We start from the raw sequence: 21,874 nt of genomic DNA, 5'->3' as shown, positions 1-21,874 counted from the left end.
CAGAGCATGCTGTGTCTATGATACATCCATTACTTTCTTCACAGGGAGTGCTGCTCTTGACAGAAGCTAGTAATTTTTTTTCAATTTACCTTGACTATATTTCTAGATGAAATGTCTGCAAATGAAATAATATTTTCGACAGATGCTTTGGAATGAATAGAGACAGTTTAAGGAAGATGCATCGTAGTAGTAGCTCATCAAACTCTACTGTAACTTTCTGAATACTAAAACAGGTCTTGATTAAAATACTCACAAGTAAAAACAATAGCCAGATATACTCTTTCTCAATCTAACTGCAGTGTCATTTAGTTTGTGTCCTGGATGCAAATACAAATCAGTTCTGTCCACTGACCTTTCATTGCTAAGTTAGCTTCCCACTCATGTAGTTGTATGTCAATAATGGTAATGTGTCCAGTGAAAGCTACTTCCTCTTTTGAGGCCCAATACCATTCCACATTTTTAAGTAAGCTTGCATACAAGTTCAAACTTTAATGACAAATCAGGCAGGAATCATACCAGACAGTTCACATACCAAGCAACATACTGAACAGTTTTTACAATTGTTGATCATTGCATCTCTGCCACCGCTCTCACCATTTCAGGATCCTGGACAAGCACTTTTTCTGCCAGTGTATGACCTTTGTATGAGTTCAGGCATCTTGCATTGCAACTTTGACTCTGGAGCTAGCACCAAAATACTGCCACAATGTGTCCTGAATGACACAAACCTCAGCAGGGGGAGGCGATGGCCTCGTGAAATTGTCACAAAACTCATAGTGAAAGACTCGGTAATGTTCTGGGGACTTGGGAATTGAATCCCACCATGTCTGACAGTGAAATTTAAATTAAACATAAAAATCTAATGATGACTAGTAATTGTCTTTGATTGTCATAAATACCCATCCGGCTCACCAATGTCCTTACCAGGCCTGGCTTACATGTGACTCCAAACTCTAGCCTCCACAGAGTAAACAGAATCCGAAAAATTGATGGTGATTTTTCAGTTTTCACTCACTTTTATCCCCAAATTCACAGAAAAGGTACCTCTGCTGAGAGATTTACTCAAGACGAACATCCTCCATGTGTGACAAGACAATCAACAATATGTCTTTCATTCCACCAAGTAGATTCTGTCAGTAAAACCTTGCTTACTACAATCATAGGAAAAGCGTAATTCTTAGCGTGGATGCAATGCAAAAAAATGGCTTTGGTGTTTGTCTTTGCAGGACAAAATAAAACTATTGCTTTTGGTTTAAAAGCCCTGCCATCTGTGTATGCAAATACTCCAAAATAAAGTACAAGACATTTGGTCTTTCATATTTTCATATTTCATATTTTTCAGTATATGGTTTAACACCTACATATTTGCTAAGAAGGTCACCATTGAAAGAGATCATAATCTATGAGAAATGATCATTTATAAACTAACAAAAAATCTTATGACGAAGTTCCCAACCTGAAATGTCTACTTTTCTGCTCCTCTGATGCTTTCTGGCCTGCTGTGTTTCTCCAGCTTCACACTATTGTCTCTGACTCCAGCATCTGCAGTTCTTACTATCTTGAATGAGAGTGGTGCCATGTTTGCAATGTGTACCTGTCAAGGTCCAAGGATATGGCTTTGATTTGAAATATAAGCCAGGTACCAGATGGCACATCTGACTTGTTATTAAAATAACCCAACTCACACCAAGACCTGGATATTACTCTCAATGAACACATTATGATCTTGGCTATGCAGTTCAAGATATTCTCAAAATTATTCTGTTCCACTTCGGCCAGGGCTTACAGCGAGTATCTGCAATTGACATCTGCCAAAGATGATCAACTACAAGAGATGCAAAACACAATAATCCAGGGATGGTGTCACAGGATTTAAAAAGTTGCTCAAAGACATTTGCTTATTTTGGCCATACAGACATTGCAACAAGTCATTTTCAAAGACAAATGTTTCCTAAGACCAAAAGCTCTCCATCAAGGTATCATGACCATGTTATGCTAGGGACAAATAAAAACAAAGAAATGCGGATGCTGGAAATCAGAAACAAAAACAGAAATTGCTGAAATAACTCAGCATGACTTCTGAAAAAGGATCACTGGACCCAAAATGTTAACTCTGCCTTCCTTCCACAGGCGTTGCCAGGCCTGCTCAGTTATTCCAGCAATTTCCATTTTGATTATATTATGTACATATGGATAATGAATGCATAAACGGCTAACACATTCTGTGTACTAGTCAAGGATGAATCAGAATATTTATCTAATCATAAAAGCATGTGTTGCATACCAAACATATCAACCGAGCAATGGAAGGAGTCTCCAGATCAATATGATGTTCTATCCAATCCTAGGACAGAATACACAACAGAAGTATTCAGAGTGCATGGAGAAGATTATATCTTTGTGACTAATAACTTCTGTGAAGCTCTTATTGTTGATGACTTGACAACCTAAGAGTGTAACATTGCTGTCACAATAACTGCTATTTTCATTTTATTTGAGGTTCCAGAACAGATATTATCTGACAACACACAGTGTTTCACCGGCAAATTGTTTAAAGACCTGTATTAAATGGGGACTGACATATATCACATTGTAATCCCAATGTATGCATGAAGAGAATGACAAAGAACACTCTGATGATGATGTTTGTGTGATGATGTTGAGCATCAGCAACCAGCAGCCAGACATCCAAGCTGTCAAACAGTGAATTAGAGAATGATATGTTCTTCTTCTGAGAGTTAAACAGTCACTGGATCAGGACAAGTTGTCAAACCTTCACATCTCCATTGAGATTTGAATTAGTCATCTCATAATCTCTGTTTTATTTGTTTGTATAATTATCAAATTTACAACCTATGTCTGACTACAACCTCATATATCAGTTTGGGCTTTTCTCTTATGTTGACATGTATGTACATTAGTATGTCAGTATACCTTTAAGAGACATGCATTTGGCCTGATTCTATAAAGGTCTCATTTTAAGTTGAGACATTTGAAGCATGACACACTGATGGAAGCATGCCATTCTTTGCAACTGAATAGCTTGACATTAGCACATATTGTTTACATATTGTATAACTTCAAGGCATGAACACTGTCATCCATTTTGATTATACCATTTCCCCACTCCGAGGTTTGTTTGCATGGGTATATTCTCAGAGCTGATTTACTTTCTGTCATTAATATCTCGATTAACAAGTTACATGTATCTACATCTCTCTGTTTGTCTTTTCCTCTTTTCCACCATCTATCCAACTGGCCCCTTTTCAACAGTATAAAATCAGTCATTTTCCAGCTCCCTTCAGTTCCCAGAACAAGCATTTTGTATTTGAAATGTTAACTCTGCCTGCTAATTTTCTCCAGCACTGTTTTTATTTCAGATCTCCACTAGCTACATAACTTAGCTCTTTTATGGGTTTTCATTTGACGGAACACGCACATTCTCAATCCATGCATAGTTCAACTCACAGAACAATATGTTCCACCAAGTACTGCAATCCAGAATGGAGTACTTACTGCTTTTTCTGCTCCCACTCCATATCACCAAGATGTTGTGACTCAAAATATGACTGCCAAACTGCTGTCACTTTGAATGATTAGTAGCAGGCACTTTCGAGTTATTGATGTGGATGTTGCTGCATGACATGGAAGGATTAAGAATTTATTTGAATCATTTCCTATGCCCTCTCCTTGGGCTTTGGCCATTTGAGAGTTGAGGAAGTCAGACTTGGAGGAGAGATGCCCTTTAACCATCCATCCACAATGTTCATTCTTCTTCATTTTGCAAATGTTTACCTGAATGCTAGTGGAGTAGGCTTCAGGAAGGAGTCTAGCATCTGTTTGACAGTATTCCCACAGAACCTGCACTGCTCTGTCCAAAGAATGTTATCATAGACTGTACTGTCCACTTGCAATCAAATGCTAAAATTCAAATATAGTATTTATTTTGTGAACACATACATCTTTCAACATTATGATTTTTTTGAAATGCATGCCATTGTAATGTTTCTGTTGAGCGATATTTTGCCATTTATGTTGAGTATTATTCCTAAAAATGGTAACATCTAACTGGAGACTGTTAAAACCTGTCATGTAATGTATTCTGTGCCACGTTATCACTGTGCACCAAACTCTACACACAGGGCAATGACACGACTAGATGTCACACATTAATATAAAATGATTATGTTTAAAAAGTTATCAATACATTAAAAGGCAAATAATACATTGACTTACAGACTTATGGATCAGAAGGCACAGTAACTATAAAATAAGTTATAAATTTGTCACTTTAAACTAAGTTTTCAAAGCAGGCAATTCTTGACCGTTATGGAAACAAGCATAGCTATCTTGACAATAAGAACATGAATGCAGCATATCATTTAAAAAGATATTATGTCTTCAGCATTGCTCATGATGGAGAATTTTGTTACGGAAACAAAACCAGTGTGTGAGCGTGAACTGGTTGGCCAACTGGCCTGTTTCAGCACTGGGATTTTATCATATTTGGTTTAAGTGCGAGATTAAGCAGGTTGAGTGGTGACTGACTTGCCATCCCCAAAACTGAACAAAATTCTCTAGCACCATTAATCACTTCATTCATGAAGTGACAAGTGATGCAGGCCAAGGTTCGGTGGTGATCCAGGCCAACAGCTTCTTTGTCCTGAAGCCTGTTGGTCCAGGACAACTTGTTGGAAATGCAGCAGCATGCAAGTCAACCTTCTTTATCTTCTTGTCATAGGTTGGGATCATTGGGTGATGGGGAATAAGGAGAGGTGGTGGTGAGGATATGGAGTGGTTTTCAGGATTCAGCTCCTCTTCCACCATCTGTGCCTTAAATTGCTCCCTACATTTGGGTTTCCTCTCTTAATTCAGAAGCAGATCACTGTGGTTATCCAGTCAGAAACCAGCCATCTTTCACATATTCTGGGAGGCAGATATTCAGGGAGACGAGGAATTGAGGCCTTTAAGAAGCTACGTAAGGGTCTTAATTAGTCAATGGCCAAGAAGGACTCTTATTACTTTCTTGTTGAGAACAATTGGTGAATTAGTGAGAGGAGGCCAAGTTTCTCTACAAGATCAAGCTTCCCAATTATTTCCTCCTCTTGACACCTCCAGGAAAGGGAACATTGTCCCTTACATCAGTACATAGAATATGTTTTGCAAAATTGACAATGTTACCAGAATTGAATTGTAGCTTCTTGACCGAGAGAAAAGCCAGGAATCTTTTACGTGTTAGAAATGAATCACGTTCAACATTAACAGCTGAAAAGCAAAGAGCTGCAGCATCATCTGCATGCTTATCCATTAACTTCCCTTCCTTTTGTCTCTTTGTGTTCAACAGGCCAAATGATCACAGTCCACAGCAGCACTTTCCAGACTGTTAAGCCAGCATTAAAAGCAACTGTATGCTTTAAGTTATCATTAAAAAAATCAAAAAAAGGTGTAAATCTGTAACAAACACAACGATTTCTGCAGAATCTCAGCAGTTCTGAAGTTTCTGTGTAGAGAGAGTTCTGAAGAAAAATGATACCAGACTCAAAACATTAATTCTATCTCTGTATCAAAATGGCAGTGGTGTAGTGGCACTGTTTTCGAGCTCCTGAGTCTGTCTGTGGTCTTTCTTTTATTTTTTACTTTTGCTTTTTCTTTTTGTTCTATTAAAGTCCTTTCCTTCGGCAGGGCATCGGTGATGATCCTGCCCGAGCACTTTCTGGAGGCAGCAGTGATGGCACTGTGACTTTGTTGGGTGCAGAGTGGGGACTCTAGCATTCAGAGTTGAGGAAAATGCCACAAGACCCAGTAGTGAGGGAGGTCTCTTGGTATCTTCAGTGGCAGTGAGAACAGGCAGTCGAGGACTCCTGGAAAGCAAGCTAATTGGAGCAGATTCGGCTTGAGCATGGCTAAGCTCACCGGAAAGGCAGTTAAAATTTTAGATTTTTTTTATTTTTAGAGTTAATATTAAGAAGGGCTTTAATGTTAATTGTCACTTTATTTCTTCATTTTTTCTACTTAAAATATGATGGTCTGTAACGTTTAACTTTTAACTTTGTTTCTCTCTTTTACTACTTTGTACCTAGATACTTTGTACCTACGATGGAGCTGGCTGTGATGACATTATACATTTTTCACTATACTTCTGTAATTCTGTACTTGAATACATATGACAATAAAAAAATCTAAATCTAAATCTCTTCAAGATGCAGCTAAGCCTATTGAGTTTCTCCAGCATTCTCTGCAGTTGTTTTAATTTATTGTCTCATTTCATTGAAATTCAAATGGTTTATTCTTTGGCAAGATCATAAGAAATATTTCATATATTTTTTGGAAACTTGTTTTCTCTTGTTAAGTATTAATTTACAATCAGATACCTACACAATGATGTCTATTATTAGTATCCAACAATTAACAGCGAACATTTGGCAAATGAAGAAAAGATATCGACATTGGAAGATGATTAAACTTGATGATTAATACATTCTCTCACTGAAAGGTCGTGAATGGATACTGAGTTCAATTATCTACATCTATAATCCGGATTTAGGAAGGAAACTGTTTCATGTGTTAGATGATTCTTTTCATTATCGGAAACACCAGTTAATTGAAGAATAAAATTATCCTCACAATGTGTGCATCAAAATAATATATTTACAGAGCTGAAGTAAAGCAAATAATATAATGTTCATAGTTTCAACAACTTGAAAAATCTATTGTGTGCCTCTTCTGACTTTTCAGTTTTCACTCAGGAAAGTTTGATTTTTTTTATCCAGAAAGATGTAATTTATGCAATGCTTAAACAAAACTTAATTTCACTCATTCAAGTTTGGTTTTCCTTTCTGGTTGAATTCTGCACTGAGAATCTGAAGATTCTAACACAAAGAGGAAAGATAATGATTTAATGCTTTTAAATTAATTGGTTCACGCTGGGAGCAATCTTTTTTACAAATATGTTTGTGGTAAGTGAATAGGAATATTCATTTGCTCAACAAATACATATTTTCAGTTTACTTTAGATAAACATGTACTTGCATTTATGTGGCAATTTTGTGTAGCAATGGAATTATATTACAGTTTAAGAAATTGTGGCCTATTTCAATGATCTGGAGATATGAACTTGAAGCCCAGATTGGCAACTGGGGTTTTGAATTTAACAAATCAAGTCCGGAGTGAAGTCTAGCATCAGTAAATATGAACATGATCCAATTGTCAAAAAAGCTTGCCTGATTCACCTGTACCACTTTTACATGGAAACGTGCCATCCTTACCGTCATGTCTGATGCACAACTGATACTAGGCACACTTAGCTTTGCTGCAAAATGACACTGTAAGCTGGGTCTGGGCCCGAAGCGTCGGCTTTTGTGCTCCTGGGATGCTGCTTGGCCTGCTGTGTTCATCCAGCCTCACATTTTATTATCTTGGAATTCTCCAGCATCTGCAGTTCCCATTATCTCTGTAAGCTGTTCTGTTGTGTTTAAAAAGACAGCTCACCACTAATTTGTCAAGTTCAGTCATGAAGGAGCAACAATTGATTACCTTGCCAGCCACAAAGAAGAAATTTGTTTTTATGTATAGAAATCTTTTAAAATACATTCAAAGCAACTATGCTGCACTAGCAACACACATCAAATAATGGTTAATTAGTCAATTTTTTTTTATTTGTTCATGAAATGTGGGTGTCACTTGCTGGGCCAACATTCATTGCTCGTCACAAGTTCCTCTGGAAAAAAAGTGATGGTTGCAGTTTTAGAAGTATTTTGGTTCAGGGAAGTGCTGGGCTTTGAAAAGTAGCTTTGGGATTTTATTTTACATTGGACCAGTGTACCATAAATATTATACCAAATATAATTATGTCTAGTATGGTAGGCCTTCCTGAGATCAACATAAACGAGTGTATGATTGGTGCGGAGCTCAATTTAAAACTGATACCACAGGACGATGGGAGTATATGTGTGCTTCTTTTCCAGTAAATTGCATAAATTTTCACTTTAGTAATCTCTAAAATTTACAAAATTAGAGGATAAATAGATTACTGTTGCAGATTGAAATATGCTGCAAATTATCAAGCCTTTTTTTATTCTCGACTCTGCAGTAGCCAGAATAAAACACATCAGAGTTCCTGTGATGAGTAGAGGAGCAGAGTTAAATTGGCTTCCCTTTCTTCAACCTTTCTGGTTGGATCCATTAAGTTTTATTGTAGTTGCAAACAAAATGTAACCTTATGTGCGCTTCATGTTGCATCTTCCTCATTTTTTTTCAGTTATAGCAGGTCATAAAATTGTTCTTTCACTCTTGGACCCTTACTAATATGATAGAAATGAGCCAACTACATTTTAATTACAGAAACAAAGAAAACCAGGGTTAGTGTCCAGTGCAAAAGGAAGATGAAAGGAAAATACAGTTTAAAATCCTTGGAGTATAATTGCAACATAAGAGTTCACCTTGAGACTCTGCTTATTTAATTCATGCCTGCGACCATCAATGGCATCACTTACTGTTGGAGTTCTCTGGCTGGTTTCGGTGCCTTTGGATAAAATGTCAATTTCAATTTGTCTGTCTGAACTCTAATGCACATTGAAATGCAGTTATTTGTGATCAAGTAATGGCTGTGTCCATTTTAAGTCATTCTTTTTGGTTCCTTTTCCAAGCTATTTCAGCTCAAAGAAGTCTCATATTATTACATTGGATGGTGAAATTTAAAAACCAATAGTCTATTTTACACATCATCATGACATCTGTTCCTGTATTAAATACCTGATTAAGTAGTTGTTGCATGACTCAAATGGCTACCAGGTATGACTGATCAAACAGTGTTTTGGTCGAACAATACCAACCAGTAGAATATGAAATACTTCAGAGCTAAATTGTGAAAGTCATAATGAAAACCTGACATTTCCTAAAGGTGTGAATGTCTGTAAAAGATTCTGATATTCAGAAATTGAAACTCTTTAAACTAAGAAATCTTAGCAGTTTGCTGCAAGTGTTGTGACCAAAGTGCTATCTTTAGCATCCTGTACCCAGAATTCAGCAAACTGGTAAAACCAGATAAGTGTATTTGCCAGACTAAGACCATAAGATAGAGGAGTGGAAGTAAGGCCATTTGGCCCATCAAGTCCACTCTTCCATTTAAATCATGGCTGATGGGCATTTCAACACCACTTCCCTGCACTCTCCCCGTAGCCCTTGATTCCTTCTGAGATCAAGAGTTTGTCGATCTCTGCCTTGAAGGCATCAGGCATCCAACGTCCTGGCCTCCACTGCGCTCCGTGGCAATGAATTCCACAAGCCCACTCTCTGGCTGAAGAAATGTCATCTCATTTCAGTTTTAAATTTACCCCCTCTAATTTTAAGGCTGTGCCCACAGGTCCTAGTCTCCCCGCCTAACGGAAACAACTTCCCAGCGTCCACCCCTTCTAAGCCATACATTATCTTGTAAGTTTCTATTAGATCTCCCCTCAACCTTCTAAACTCTGATGAGTACAATCTCAGGATCCTTAGCCACTCATCATACTTAAATCTACCATTCCAGGGATCATTCGTGTGAATCGCCGCTGGACATGCTCCAGGGCTAGTATGTTCTTCCTGAGGTGTGGGCCCCAAAATTGGACACACTATTCTAAATGGGGCCTAACTAGAGCTTTATAAAGCTTCAGAAGCACATCGTTGCTTTTATATTCCAACCCTCTTGAGATAAATGACAACATTACATTCGCTTTCTTAATCAAAGATTCTACCTGCAAGTTAACCTTTAGAGAATCCTGGACCAACACTCCCAGATCCCTTTGTACTTCTGCTTTACGAATTTTCTCATCACTTAGAAAATAGTCCATGCCTGTATTGTTTTTTCCAAAGTGCAAAACCTCACATTTACTCACATTGAATTTCATCAGCCATTTCCTGGACCACTCTCCGAAACTGTCTACATCTTTCTGCAGCTTCCCCTACCTCCTCAGTGCTACCTGCCTATCTACCTATCTTCGTATCATCAGCAAACTTCGCCAGAATGCCTCCAGTCCCTTCATCCAGATCATTAACATACAAGGTGAACAGCTGCAGCCCCAACACTGAACCCTGTGGGACACCACTCGTCACCGGTTGCCATTCCGAAAAAGAGCCTTTTATCCCAACTCTCTGCCTTCTGTCAGATAGTCAATCCTCAATCCCAGCCAGTAGCTCACCTTGAACACCAATGCCTTCACCTTGCTCAGCAGCCTCCCGTGAAGCACCGTATCAAAGGCTTTTTGGAAGTCTAGATAGATAACATCTTCTGGGTTTCCCTGGTTGAACATACTTGTTACCTCTTCAAAGAATTCTAACAGGTTTGTTACGCACGACGTCCCCTTACTAAATCCATGCTGACTTGTTCTAATCTGACCCCGCACTTCCAGGAATTTAGAAATCTCATCCTTGACAATATATTCAAGAATTTCACCAGCTACCGAGGTTAGGCTAATTGCCTATTATTTTCCATCTTTTGCCTTGATCCTTTCGTAAACATGGGGGTTACAACAGCAATTTTCCAATCATCTGGGACTTTCCCTGACTCCAGTGACTTTTGAAAGATCATAACCAAAGCCTCTGCTATTTCCTTAGCCACCTCCCTCAGAACTCTAGGATGTAGCCCATTGAGGCCAGGAGATTTATCAATTTTTAGACCTTTTAGCTTTTCTAGCAATTTCTCTTTTGTAATGCCTACCGTACTCAACTCTGCCCCCTGACTCTCCCTAATTGTTGGCATACTACTCATGTCTTCCACTGTGAAGACTGACGCAAAGTACTTATTAAGTTCTTCAGCTATTTCCTTATCTCCCATCACTAGCCTTCCAGCATCAATTTGGAGTGGCCTGATGCCTACTTTTGCCTCTCGTTTGTTTCTTATGTATTGAAAGAAGCTTTTACTGTCATTTCTAATATTACTAGCTCACCTACCTTCATATTTGATCCTGTCCTTCCTTATTGCGCTCTTTGTTATCCTCTGTTTGTCTTTGTAGCTTTCCCAATCTTCTGATTTCCCAGTGCTCTTAGCCACTTTGTAGGCTGTCTCTTTTTCTTTGATATATTTCCTGACTTCCTTTGTCAGCCATGGCTGTCTAATCCCACCCCGGATAATCTTTCCTTTCTTTGGGATGAACCTCTGTACTGTGTCCTCAATTACACCCAGAAACTCCTGCCATTGTTGCTCTACTGTCTTCTCACTAGGCTCTGCTTCCAGTCAATTTTTGTCAATTCCTCTCTCCTGCCCCTGTAATTACCTTTATTTAACTGTAACACCATTACATCCAATTTTGCCTTCTCTCTTTCAAACTGCAGACTGAACTCTACCATATTATGATCACTGCCTCCTAAGTGTTCCCTTACTTTCAGGTCTTTTATAAAGTCTGGCTCTACACATCTCCCTCACACAACGCAGTTGTGAGGAAGGGTCACCGGACCTGAAGTGTTAACTCTCAGCTTTTCGAGTAACTTCTGTTTTTGTTGCTGATTTACAGTATCTGCAATTCGTTCAGTTTCTAAGCATTTCCCTGTTGTCCCAAAAATGATATCAATGACTGTGAGAAATATATGTTTGTAGCACATTTGATGATATTATCCAAATTCTTGAGGTGAGTCAATGGCTTATACATTGAGGGCTATGATTATTTTCACTGCTGCAGATGTTTTTAGACCTCACACAACAGATAGCACAGCTGTCCGATTGCTTTGCCTTAATCAAACTCTTCACAAAGAAATAGAAGACATTGTGATTAAGTGGCTTCCCTCTTTATGCTTTTGTTTGACACACATGTTTTATTTTGTCAATTCAGTGACTACTTGACTTAATATGACTGATCATTAAATAACTACTTGGGTAGGCTTTCCTGAGTTTAACAAAGAAAGAAATAAGATCAATTTAAGTATAAAAATGCTAAGTACATGTAAAAGAGCACACAGTTCGTAGTTTGAAGACATGGATGCCTTCAGGCTGAATACAGTGGTTTAAATGGATGCATTTGTTCTCAAGACACAACTGTGGAGTTGAGTCCGAACTTTAAAATCTCTGAATGCAAAACATGGAGAAAAATCAAACAACAGCCCACAGGGCTCAAAAGCTTGAAAGCTGTGCAGAGGGAGAGAAAGAAAGAGAGAGAGGAGAGCAACACACAGAAGCAGGAAGGTTCCCACATGGGTCATCTCCTGAAACCCTTATGCTCACTTCTACTGAGAACACATACTTTAAGCACACAGAAGGCTGTCTTATCATTGGATCTCCCTTCCCGAACTGTTGGGGGTTCAAAAACAGATATTTGCCTTCAATTCTAAAGATGACCTGAATAGCTTATGCCTGGAAATGAATTTAACCAAAGCTGCATTGTCCAAACAATTCGAAGTAACAGCTGCCTCTATCAAATTATTGTCATGGATGCCTTGTTAATGAGATAGGAGACGGGAGACTTTCACATTCCCTAAATCCATTGATAGGTTTTGCAGACATGGCATCTCTACGGGGATTGGAAGATATAACGCACAGCAATGCAAATCAGGTGGCTACCTTGGCTATAACTTCAAATCATTTTCAGTCTGGATTAAAATTTAAAAAATGGACCATTATGTTAGCTGCAACATAAAACTGCTACTTGTTTCTTGTGACTCAGTAATAGTATCCCTAACTCTGAGCCACAAGGTTGGGATCAAGTCCTACCTACCCTGGAGATGTGTTACAGTGCAACTGAACAGGTCCATTAAAATAACTAAAAATGCTATTTTTCACTCGCTTGCTCAATTAACTAAACTTTAATACTGACTTCATTGAAAATTGTACAAGTTGAATTTCGTTTTGCATTTGCAATAGAAAACATGAAATTAAAGAACAAATTCTAATAAGAAGAATATAAAATACAAATTAGTTATCATTCTATTGATGGACGTTGGATTATTGAAACCAAAACTTATCCCTCAAGTCTGTTTTTATAAGTCTCTAAATTCAGCTTTGCCTCTCTGACTCTTGTATGCTGCAGATACATATGTAATTATCACCTTCCTTGTTTGTTCTTTTAAACCTGGTATAATATGCAGAGATAATAAGTTTCCACACTGGAATTAGACGTCCATTTCTTATACTTCATTTACCCTCTAAAACCTAGCAATGTTCCAGAATGGCTTTCCGATTATTTCCACGGGTTATAACCAAAGTCAGATGCAGGCAGGCACAATAATCTGCCCAACAATGTTGAAAAATGCTTGAATTACTCTACCCAAATTGGCAAATCAATTTCCATGAGCCTATTTGGATGAAGACATAAAGGGAGCAAATTGTTAGACCATGGGAAAGGGCATAGACATTGCAGCACACAATCAACTCTGATGTCCTGGTGAATGCAAGCTTTGCTTTGCCAGCTAGATGCTTGGAAGATAATGTACTCTTCAGCAGGGGGCCCATATTCATGCAATATTAACACCACTTAAAGCTAGCATGTACTGCATAACATCAGCTTGCAGTGCGTAAAGTGCGTCTGGCTGAAGCAGGTGCTGGAAGTGACTCATAACTGTTGGAGAGAGTATGACCTGTTAAGATATTTGACTAATAGCACAACAGGTCAGCGAGTGTTTACAAGTTTCTTCAACTTCTGCCTTGAAACCTTGAGAGTGCACGTGAGGAGAGAGATATTTAATCCACTTCTATCCAGACAAACTCTGAGATGGCAGCAGAAATATATAATAGAGAATGCAAGCAGTGCAACCTTAAGGATATAGTGCCACAAAAGCTTTAACAATCTTGCATATTGTCTCAACAACAGGGAATGCAGGTTTAAATGCCAACTCCCTAACTGTGTTGCTAGGCTCAAACATTGTCCAATTTTACCACATTCACTGCCTCAACTATGAACTGCTGTGTAAGGTAATTGTTTAGAAAGGGTTACTGTTAATGCTACATTGTGTGTGGCACCAATAAAATGGGTAGACCCAGTCTGTGATTGGAGACAAGGAGTTCTACTCCAGTTTTCAGAGGAAGCAGACTATCTGGACAAGCTCGCAAAAATCGTCATAATGTAGTTGTACATATTGTTGTCATGCACTAAGCCTTCTTGGTATCTAAGAGAGTGGTAAGGGCGTGGAATGCCCTGCCTGCCAATGTAGTTAACTCAGCCACATGAGGCATTTAAACAATCCTTGGATAAGCATGTGGATAATGATGGGATAGTGTAGGGGGAGGGGCTTAGATTAGTTCACAGGTCGGCGCAACATTGAGGGCTGAAAGGCCTGTTCCACGCTGTATTGTTCTATGTTCTATGAAAGTGCATTTCTGTCGATCCAAAGAACTGGTATATCCTCCGTGATTAATTACTTGATGATTGCTTTGACTCGAAATAAAGTAGGACTGGTGGTAGTGAACTACATCAAACAACCCTTAGCCAGATCCATAGACCTTTAGAAGTGAAAAAGTACCACAAAATACCAAGATTAATTGTCTGGGAAAATACCATACCAATAAGGCCCCATTTCTGAAGAAGGGTCTAGGCCTGAAACGTCAGCTTTCCTGCTCCTCTGATGCTGCTCGGCCTGCTGTGTTCATCCAACTCTACACCTTCTCAGTTTTTCCAGCATCAGCTGTTCCTACTATCTCTAACACCAATAATGTTTGTCAATCATGACTCACGAATTCATAGTTTCACCTCATACCTCGCACATCCAGTAATATTGAAAACCTCACGTCCATGTTTTGTACATACCCACACTTATTCAAAGGTGACAGTAATTCAGTGCATTTACTGGAATTGGTCTCTCTTTCTTACAGGACAAGATGAAGTATGAAATGGGGGTAGCACCACCTAACAACCTAGAGAAAAGGTTCTTACCTGCATGGATGGCGCCACAGAGTGCAGTGGATTATGGGACAGTGAGTAAATTTAAAGAGGAAATAGATAGATTTTTAATTAGTAATTGGTTGAAGGTTATGGAGACCAGGTAAGAATACGGAGGCCAAAATGATATCAATGATGATTGTATCAAATAGCTCCTAATTCTTATCTTGTCTAATATGGTGATCTGCATAATCCACATAAGTCTGATGTCTACTCCTGGTATCTGCATTAAAGCCTCGCTCAAGGTAACAGCTAACAGAGGTGTGAGCATGGAGACTACAGGTGACAAACTGGAATAAAAGCATCACCTGTAGTGTCAAAGGTATGGAGACCACATAGCTAAAGTGGCAATAGATGCAGATACTTTATGCAATATTGGAGCTGCCATTATGAGTGATTTGTATTTGTTTACATTATTTTCTGCACTGTTTTAACAGCTATTACCCCACTTAAAGCGTACGGTTAGCCACTTTAAAAAAACAACAGATATTATAAAGCAGAGTTCAACTGGGAGGGGAGGTAGGGGGAATGTGAAACACATCTGCCTGCCAATATAATAGCCCAGGCCTTACAGTTGGGAAAAGAGAACAAAATGAGGAAAAGATCAGGCCATCTGAGGTTGCATACTGCAAGTATCGGGGAGGATTCGAAGAACTCTTATGGGAGGAAAGAAAAGATGTTCAGCAAGTGCTCTTGCTCTGTCGAGACACAAAGCAATTTTGTTCACTTACCTAAAAGGGCACACAGGTGGCTGCTTCTGACTGACATGATTTTAATAGCCAAGCAGCTGTTTCAAACTAATCTCCTCGCTGCTTTTTCTCAAGATATCAGCAAGTATATGTGCCTTCCCATTGTTGCTCCCAATCAATCATGCCACTCACTCTGCTCCATTACCACTCAGGAGAATAAAGTAAGACCCGAACCTCAAGCACGAAAAATATTTCTGAGGATCAAGCTGCAACTCAATAATTAAGTAAAGCAAAATTAACACACCCAAGTCTTATTATAACCTGAGCTAGAATGCACAACACCAATGCGGATTTTCACTTACATCTTTCCTGCTTTTCAGACAAGAAACAGATGGCCAGTGGTTGAAAATTTTCTTCTGAATAATTTAAATATAACTCCACAGAATGCATTAACACAATATTTTATAAACGTTGTTAATGCAAACAACGTACACAGGCTGATTTCGTAAAATCACTCCACTAATATGGAGTAAAAATTATAAATAAAATTGTCCTGTAGTTCCAAAGATCATACAGTGAAACCAGAATGTTATTCTACACAAGTGCAGGAGTGATAATACATGCTTAACCTTGTATAAACGTCCAGATTCAGAGAAGACAAACATCTAATATTATTTTGTTGACTGTTTAGTGTAACTTCCAGTTCATCAGATTGTATGATCAGAAATAGTACCTCAGAATTTTATGGGCCACCCTTCCTTTAATCATGTGCAGTTTTTTTGTTGAGAAGTGTACTTGCAGTATTGTTGCAGAGACTCCATGCCACAGACGGCGTGTGCATTAAGATAGTAATGTGACTTGGAAACTTGACATCCTCGTATGAACAGCAGTTGCTACCTCAGCGCAGAGCTGAAACTATGAACAAGTCTAAAATATTGTAGCAATGTGAATAGTTGTTAGTAAGTCTCAGGAAATCTGTCTCAACTGAAATCTGGTCATTCCTGGTTTGCGGCATTTGACCCAATATACAGGGAAACACTCAAACCATTTCAAACACAAACTGAAACTGCTGGAGAATGAGACTGACAGCACCTGTGAAGAAAGGACAGAATTAACGCTTTGAATCCTGTGGCCCTTATCACACTCACAGTGAGTGGTGTTTGATCTGACAAACCAAGTCATTGTGGCATGTCAAGATGGTAGCCAGTGGGCAGTCAAAGCTAATGGGACGGGTAGCTAGTAGCAGTGATAGTTATGAAGTGTACTTTTTATATCAGTGATTCCTCATCAGTCGTTTGAGATCATAGCTGAAGTTAGCTGGAGAAGAAACACTTTCTCAGCAACAAACATAGAGAATGCTGGAGACACACAGTCCCCCCTCTGGCAGCATGTGTGGAGCGGGAAATAGAGTTTACGTTTTGAGTCCAGTATGACTCTTCTTCAGCATTGAGGAGTATCCTTTTATAAGTACCCTTTCTCTCTGAATAAAAATGACCACAGCTGATTGGATTTTGAAAGGTACTGAAGGAAGTTACAATCGAAGTAAACAACTAGCAAAATGCAGAGAAATAAAACAATAAAGGTTTTGATTTATGAACAGGCCTAACATACGTTTAGATATCAGTTGATTCTGTCATCTTGCTTCTCCACAAAAGCACAAAAATGAAAAAAAGGGCAACTGTGACATTAATATCCGGTTTTTAAAAGCATGAATGCTGTCAAAAACAGGTTTTATCTTATACAATATACAGTCACAGCAAGACATAGGTGTATGACAGACGTCAAAAGCAACCCTCTGCTGCAACCAAGTGGAGTAGCTTGATCACTTAATCTGAAGATGTGCCAGCAGATCTGTTGAAGGATTGACCATAGGTGACACACCTTGGCATGTGAGATTTTTAAGCAACAAGTGGCTTTGTGAGAATGTGCTACTGCTCAGTCACATAATAAAGATATACCAGATTAAATGTTGCATGCCATTGCTGTCTGATTCATAAGCTTTAGACTACTGTATATAAAGGGATCTTCGACAGGTTTCATTACAAAGGTGGGGAACAGTCAACTTTGCACAAAGCCTTAAGAAAGTGATCATTGTATCTACACCTTCAGAAAATCTCTTTGAGACTAACCTAAAAAATACACTATTGATGCACTGCTAGTAGACACACATAAGCTCAAACTTGTTGCAGCTACTCAGCAACATTGATTGGTACTCAACTATACAATAAATCCAAATAGGTCCATTCAAATCCCGTGTGAGATGTGGCTTATCTCACTTACCAAGAAAGAGTTCAATATAGACATATTTGGTGTCAGCATTTCCAAACTATGTTTCGCAAAACTACACTGAACTAGAATGTATGGAACACTGAATTACCCAGGGGAAACACAAAGTGCAGCACAATGTTCCACAGCAGAATGTGAAGACAATTCAACCAAGGAACAATGTCAAACCTGCCGATCAAGTTCCAGAAGTACCTGCAACTTACAGCTTACAGATCCCAATCGGATCGTACATGTCATCAATTTGCCACACCACATGGCTGCTGTCAAAAATGTTGAAGCCTTTACCTCTTTCCAAGTGATAAACCACAAAAGCTATGGACAGCTTGCACTAAATTCCAAGGCTGACACTGGAGCAAGGACAAACATCTTCCCTTTATATATCACCTAAGAGGTGTAGGGTGTCACAGTGACTCAGTGGTTAGCAGTGCTTCCTCATAGTGCCAGGGGCCTGGGTTCAATTTCAGCCTTGGGCAACTGACTGTGTAGAGTTTGCACATTCTTCCTGAGTCTGAGTGGATTTTCGCTGGATGGTCTAGTTTCGTCCCACAGTCCAAGGATACACAGGTTAGGTGAATTGGCCATGCTAAATTGCCCATAGTGTCCAGGGTCGTGTACGTTAAGTAGATTAGCCATCGGAATTGCAGGGTTACGTGTAGAGGGGGTGACTCCAGATGGGATGTTCCTCAGACAGTCAGAGTGGACTTGTTGGGCTGAAAGGTGCTGAGGCATGGGGAAGGATGAGAAGGGGTTTTATCCTTGGTAATTTATGCCTTAAAAATCTACTTCTACCATTTTCTCACACTCTGCTTCATAAATTATTTTCAAAGTACCCTCCTCAGGAATCTTCAAGGTAATTATGCACATTGTGAAGCATATAGCAAAAAATGAACTCTGAAACTCTTCCTCCACTGTATTGAACAACTCCAGCTGATCTGATAAGGCAGCTGAATCATTTGCTCACAGAATGAGATCCCTTAAAGATACATTGCCCCTATTTCATTAGGGTTCAGCATCTAATCCTGGTAATTGAGTGTCGGCATGCTGTTGAGGGAATTTCACTTGCATTATAATGAATGTGTCATCATTATTACCAGGAAAGATATTCAAAGGGAACCTGGCAAACATGATGGAGCAAGGAATAGTTGGATAAATTGTGGATGTGGATAAACAGAAGATGAGAAGAGAACTTGCAGGGAGAATAAACTCCCACACAGTTTGGAGCTATATGACATTTTTTTAAATGTAACAGCACATAATGAAACATTAAAATAATATAGCCAATTAATCAGAAGTAGAAGCAATAAAAATAAAATACTGTAATCTTTATGGTACCTCCTGAAAAGTTGGCTGAAGAGATGTTTATGAATGCACATATTGCTTTTTGACTTAAAAAAAATGCATTTTACTTTTCTCGTACTGAATAAGTTGACGATAAATTACCCTATTTTAAGAGGATCTTTGTGTAGCAATTAGATATTTTTGGAATACAGCTCCTTTGATTATTTTATTGATATACAGAATGTAATATCAAAGCTAATTAGAACTCTGGTGAGCCCTTCAATTTTGTCTATGTTCCTTTACATCCATTAAAAATTTAAGAGTTGCTTTTACATTTCGCTGAATCCCCAGTACAGCAGGAACCAAGAAGGAGAAAAGGCAAGATAACCTGAGCAGGAAGAATGATTCATTTTATTATGTCCGGGGTGGGGGCTGGGGTGGAGTTTGCTTGGAACAAATAGCATTTAACCAAGTTACCTCACAATATCAAGTTTGTCTGCTGATCAACTGCCAATACAGCCTATGCAAAAGCTCAAAATATGGGTCAATGCCAGAAAAATAGAATAATCTGTATTATTTCAGGAAAATATACTTTTCTATTCATCCGATATAAGGTGGCTACCAATTGAAATAACACTTTTCTTCTACTTAATTAGCTGAGGAATAGCATTTATTAGAAGTGTATGTAAATTGTGGTAACCAAGATGATTAGTATCTGCAGGGTGTAATTGGAAATTTAAATTCACACTACGTCAAACAATGTATTAAAAATTCTTTTTGTGAAAGTAAGGACATCTTCAAGTAATGCCTTGGACTAATTTCTAAAAATGGCAGCTGACTGAGTCACTTAGTTTGTGTGAGATTTCAAGCTTATGTCTAGACATATTGGGCTTGATGATATGGGTTCAATTTGCTAGTAGCAAAGAAATCAAGAAGCATGTCAGGATGTTGCAAGTCTCAGATATGCATCAACAATGTGTTTTTAATACAACTGCACTAATTTCACATGACTTCTACTTTGCCTGATCAATCAGCCCAAGTGGGCATGTTAGCCCTATTTTACGATAACCACTGAAGAAAGAAGTTGAAGCACTGCATTGGTGTTGAAGTAAAGCCATGGTCTACAGCAAAACATCTCTTAATGCAGATAAAAAAACACAGTACACCTCACTGGTGGCCTGTGCCCTCCTGCAGGCTAATGCTGTACTCTCCCATTAGGAGGAACAAGCCTGCTGCAGAGACAAAGTAATGGATATTCAGAAAGTCACTAATAAGAGTGTGGTGCCACTTTCCTGAATACAGGAATAGAAAAGGTATAATGATATAATTTAGGTTAAAACAAAGGTGACAGACATGGCACATTCAGGTAGATCCTGACTAATTTCTTCTGGCAATCCCTTCACTCTGACTTCTTCACATTTCTCCTCGTTCCAATCTAAATTGCAGCTCCACAGAAGTCTCTGTATTTTGGCACATCTTTATGTCCCCATCAACACATTCCATTCCTTACACTCACAAGACTCTTAATTCCCAACTTGAAGGAGAAAGGAGCACGAAGACCAGGGGAATCAGAGAACCGGAGCAACCCTCCAGCCTACTTCATACAGGCACAGGAGAAAGGCTGGAGACAAGATGCATCTTGTCACGGAAGAGTGAAGTCTTCCAGCTATAAGTGACAATAATAAATATCACACAGCCATAAGGTGCCTAACAATCACTAATGTTAACTTGGTAAAACAACCATTCAATATCATGACGTGCACAATGATGAATTAGCACCCTCTTGACAGTATGGTTTCAGTTCATGTCTTTCATTTCCCACAATCTCTTCAAACATTGCACAGGAAGTAGAGTGAGAGGAAGATAAAGGCTCCTCAGAGGATGCACTATTATGAGATTCATATGTATTATCTACAAGGTTAACCACTCACAACACAATGGGACCTCCCAAGGAGAAGGTGGAGTTTTCACCTAATGAAACAGACTGTATTTAATAGGGCTGGTAAGACTGGCTCATACAATAGCAGGGGTTGAATTCTCACTTTCCCAATGTCTGGAAGCAGCGAAGCTTAGGGTGGGTCTGTAAGTTGCTTGGGTCCTCAAGCACAACATGGTAAGATATTGACCTGTTTAGGGGTCAGAAGGGAGCAGAGGAATGAAATATCTGTAGTGATCCACCGTCAGATCTAAATGACACAGTCAGGATGTTTATCTCTTTGTTGGAGGTTGAGTTGAACATCTGTGCTCATGCTATATCTCCTCTTGCCTGGGACATGATTGAAGACAAGGTTGTACCTATTGCTTATTTGCTGCCGCTGGTTATCTTATTTCTCGTCTCAATTCCAAACTAGAACAGTAAGCTGACAGCCAGCAAGTATAGATCACTTGCATCACATTTCGAAAGTATTTGAAATAACTTTTAAAGCAATGAAATGATATTCTCAAAAAAAAATTACTCAAGATCAAAAGCCTCAGAGGGCAGTTTGGCTGGTGGTGTGGATCAGATTGATGCCAACAGCATGGGGTTCAACCCCATTCCTGGTGGGTGGATTTAGGATGGGACTCCTAGACCTACCCATGGTGAGCATTGTGGCACTATGTTTCAGACCTGCTTTTGGGCAAAGAATGTCTGCAAACACTTTAATGGATGTTGTATAAACCAGTGGTTCTAAAAGCATTATCATGAGAAATTGCATAAGGCTTCACCAAAATTGATGATGTTATGCAGCCTTGAGTGGATAACTGGGGAGTCCAGTTCGAGATGCTGATTGGGTCAGACATGAC

At 38.9% G+C, this 21,874-nt stretch overlaps 1 protein-coding gene across 45 annotated transcripts in view; it reads right to left on the bottom strand.

The window, feature by feature from the left end:
- Positions 1-21,874, bottom strand: part of nrxn1a (neurexin 1a) — a 1,700,803-nt gene that overhangs the window by 1,143,400 nt on the left and 535,529 nt on the right. Inside the window, exon 1 of one of the 45 annotated variants that reach the window (XM_059648553.1) lies at positions 1,457-1,473. The exons of the other annotated variants lie outside the window; for them this stretch is intronic. The gene's annotated coding sequence lies outside the window, so the exon portion shown is untranslated. Of the gene's footprint in view, positions 1-1,456; positions 1,474-21,874 lie in introns of those variants that run through there. 45 annotated transcript variants of the gene reach the window in all.

This window comes from Stegostoma tigrinum, chromosome 9 (assembly GCF_030684315.1).
Source record: "Stegostoma tigrinum isolate sSteTig4 chromosome 9, sSteTig4.hap1, whole genome shotgun sequence".
Classification (NCBI taxonomy): Eukaryota; Metazoa; Chordata; class Chondrichthyes; order Orectolobiformes; family Stegostomatidae; genus Stegostoma; species Stegostoma tigrinum.
The sequence above is the reverse complement of the archived record's forward strand: the minus strand, read 5'-3'. Positions and strand labels throughout refer to the sequence as shown.